Source organism: Grampus griseus, assembly GCF_964374135.1.
Source record: "Grampus griseus genome assembly, chromosome: 17".
Classification (NCBI taxonomy): Eukaryota; Metazoa; Chordata; class Mammalia; order Artiodactyla; family Delphinidae; genus Grampus; species Grampus griseus.
In genome coordinates, this window is record NC_139011.1 from 46,500,017 (window position 1) to 46,504,024 (window position 4,008).

The window sequence follows — 4,008 nt, forward strand, 5'->3', positions numbered from 1 at the left end:
ATTGGCCTCTTAACAAAAGACAAGTGCATTTTTGTTGGCAAATTGTAAATGGAGCGGTTTGAGGAACAGGGCCACTCTTGAACCGCACCTTCAAACCCAGGCACCACTGTGCTATCATGGAGACATCTATATCGGTCCCCTCAGACACATCCCTTACTGAGTTGCTGAGTACTAGGGGAGAGGGTGTTGCCATATTGATGGGAAGACCATAAGAACGAAGGGGGGGTGATGAAGTGCTAATGAGACTGGAGGGCTGAGGAGATGGTGTCCCAGGAGGCTGGGTTGATGTGAGCCTAGACTTGTACCCAGAACCCGGTTCTGAGTCTCCTGATCACTCTGCCTCAGTATTTGTCCTTGTTCTAATCGACATAAAAGTATTAGACAGCTAGAGTTCAGTGTGGTTGAAATAGGCAGTATAAATGGGGCCCAAGAGGGGTTGCCAAGGTGGGCAGAGTTCTTAACAAATTTATATTAGATTATTTTTTTCCAAAACTTGAAAGACATTTCCATGAAAGCCTCAGAAGTGACAGACTGCAAGAAATGTTTTCTCTGTTGCGGAAGGGAGAGATGGAGAGGATCATGATTGCAATTACTTTCGGGTTCTACTGTTTTCCCTGGGAACGGTGAAGAGACTTCCTCATCTGCTGCAGCCCTAGGCTCTAGGGATTGCTTTTGCAGCCAGTGTCCCTTCTCTAGGGACTCATAGAGATGATGGGCCAAGGCTGTGTTTTGGACGTCAAGTAGATTAAAAGGTGTTCAGCCAGAAACTGGGAGAGACATGAGAGAGGGAAATTCTGGCAGGAGACTGTGCACAGCAGAAGTGACTGATCAGTTCTGATTTTCTTTGCAGCAGTAGTGCCTCCCGTTTCTCGTCCTACACCTGGTCACTACCATGTCCTGTACCACGGGTATGGAGAAACGCAGTTGGGCTGGCACGGGGAGACATACTGCCTGGTTGGTGGCTACCGGCTCTACGGGGATGTTTCTTTGGCCACGCCAGCTAAGGTAGACGCAGAGAAGCCAGTCCCCAGACGTGCTCCGAAGAGAAAGCACTCTCTGGAATGGTCGGACGAAGACCTGGGTTGCCCCAGACCCAAAATCCGGCGATTGGAGCTTTCAAGCAGCACAGGAATACAAGGTGCTTTGATTGTCAAGCAGGGTGGCCCAACCTCTGGGCACATCGCCTCTGCAAGAGCCACAGTAAACGAATGTCCCATATTTGCTCTTTCAAGGTCGGCAGCAGGGAGTCCCCTCCTAAAGAAGGTTCTCTCTCATTGCCACACTATCCAAGGTTGCCACAAATGTTCCTTCCTGTGGGCCTCATCAGGCTAAGGGCAGAGTTGTCTCTTTGCTTCTCTGAGTCGCACCATATGGTCTTAGTAACACCTCTTCACCCTGTTGACCATGTTTTTCACGGGGGCTGCTGCTGAGACTTTATCTCATCCTTTCATGGTAGAGAGAGAGAGGATTCTAATGAATTTTACTTCCATGGGAGAGGGGAGTGTTATGATTATGTTGTCATTTTCTAAGATGTCCTTTTGTCATGAATTTCTTTTCAATTTCATGTTAAAATGGGCCCACCATTCCCACTTTGTGAGGTCATTCAGCACCCTCATTTTGCACCTTAACATCTCTCTCAGTATCACTTGGAAATGTTTGAAATGGCATGAGCTTGTCCTCACATTCCTATCAGCTGTAAATCCGGAGCCCCAACATGAACCTAACCATTGAACAGAACACCTCTCCACTACCTGTGTAACACTGGGTAGGCCCCTTAAGCTCCTGGTCTTTTTAAGCCCATAGTTGTAAAAATGTGAGGGTGCTATGAATTTATATTTGGGGCAGGACAAGGTAGAGAAGAGTGTGTCTTTGCTTTTATTCTTCCAAACTGGAATGTCTTCCCTCTCTTCCCCATGGAAGATGCTCCTTTGGCCACGCCAGCCAAGGTGGAAGCAGAGAAGCCAGTCCCCAGACGTGCTCCGAAGAGAAAGCACTCTCCGGAAATGCCGGACGAAGACCTGGGTTGCTCCAGACCCAAAATCCGGCAATTGTAGCATGGTGCCAGGAGGCGGACCCCACAGAATCTTGCAGGTGAGCCATCCTGAAGAGAAGGCAATGGTTTAAATGCCTAAGGCAGCGAATGCCTCTTCCTGCACTGACACCCCCCCCCCCACTGCCCACTGCCACAGATTAGAACCTGCATCGTTTTGTCTGAGCCATCCCCAGCCAGGAGCCTCCTTCTATACTAAATGGCCATAAGCCAGGAGCCTCAGAAACTGAGGTTTGTAATGAGAGTCTGCCCTGAACATCCCAGGGCTGAAGCTGGCCTGGAAGAAAACCTGACGTTCCTCTGCTTAATCCTCAGGGGCCCCTTTGTGAGCTGAAGAAAGAAAAGTCTAGAAAAAACGGATACCTGGGAGGGGAAGATGGCGGAAGAGTAAGACGCGGAGATCACCTTCCTCCCCACAGATACACCAGAAATACATCTACACGTGGAACAACTCCTACAGAACACCTACTGAACGCTGGCAGAAGACCTCAGACCTCCCAAAAGGCAAGAAACTCCCCACATACCTGGGTAGGGCAAAAGAAAAAAAGAGAAAACAGAGACAAAAGAATAGGGACGGGACCTGCACCAGTGGGAGGGAGCTGTGAAGGAGGAAATGTTTCCACACACTAGGAATACCATTCCCTGGCGGGGACTGCGGGGTAGCTCTGGAACCTCAGAGGAGAGAGCAGCAACAGAGGTGCAGAGGCAGAGCGGAGAGATTCCCACACAGAGGATCGGTGCAGACCAGCACTCACCAGCCTGAGATGCTTGTCTGCTCACTCGCCGGGGCGGGTGGGGGCTGAGTGCTGAGGCTTGGTCTTCAGAGGTCAGAACCCAGGGAGAGGACTGGGGTTGACTGCATGAGGACAGCCGGGGGGCGGCTAGTGCGCCAGAGCTAGTTGGCAGAGAGTCTGGGAAAAAGCTGGGCCTGCCAGAGAGGCAAGAGACCTTTGTTGCGGGGTGCTTGAGGAGCGGCCCGCCATAGGAGCTTCCTGCTTCACACACTCACAGACAGCAGGGCAACACCTACGTGAGCACAAGCACAAGCCGTGGCTGTTATATCTGATCCCAGAGGCTGCCGTCCACCGCTGCTACCAAGAGTCCTGTGTGCAAGGCAGGTCACTGCCCACACCTTCCCAGCAGCCTGTGGAGCCCACCACTGCCGAGGGTGCTGCGATTGGGGCCAACTTCCCCAGGAGAACGCACAGCACGGCTCAGGCTCTTGCAGCTTCATGCTGGCCTCTGCCACAGCAGGCACTCCCTGCACATCCTGATTGTGATTGCCATATCCCTCCCTCTCCCCAGCCTGAGTGAGCAAGTGAGCCCTAATCAGCTGCTGCTTTCGCACCCTTTTTCCTGTGCAGCGAACAGATGTCTGAGGGCGGCCCACTCCCAGAGGTGGGGCCAAAACCAAAGCTAAACCCCAGGGGCTGTGCAACCAAAGAAGAGAAAGGGAAATCTCCCCGTGCAGCTGCAGAAGCAGTGGATTAAATCCCTGCAATCGGCTTGGCAAACCCTGCGTCTGTAGAATACCTGAATAGACAACAAGTTTTCCCACAATTGAGGCTGTGGGCTTTGGGGACAAGTACATGTGGGAGTAAGGTCAGATCAGTCTGAGCTTGCCCCACAGTGCCCACAGTAGGTCCAGAGACCTACCTAGAAGTACTGGAGGACTTCCTGTGGAGGCAGTGATTGGCTGTGGCTCACTATGTGGGCAAGGACACTGACAGCTAAGGCCACAGGAAAATATCACTACTTTTTTTGTTGTTCAGTTGTTCTTTTTTTATTATTCTTTTAATTTTTTACTTTTTTATGCTTTTATTTTTAATATATTTCTATTCTATTTTTTTCCTATTTCTATGGTAATTTTTCATTACACTGTTTTTTCCTTGTTTGTTTTTTCCTTTCTTTTGCTTTGTTTTCATTTTATTTTTAACTACATTTTTCTATTTTTACTT

General features: G+C 50.1%; 1 long non-coding RNA gene across 1 annotated transcript; it reads left to right on the forward strand.

Moving 5' to 3' along the window:
* The first annotated feature begins 886 nt into the window (after positions 1-886).
* Positions 887-2,681, forward strand: LOC309835136. The gene is made up of 3 exons (XR_014297941.1): positions 887-1,138; positions 1,921-2,091; positions 2,366-2,681. It is a non-coding gene; the product is annotated as an uncharacterized lncRNA (long non-coding RNA).
* The last annotated feature ends 1,327 nt before the right edge of the window (positions 2,682-4,008 follow it).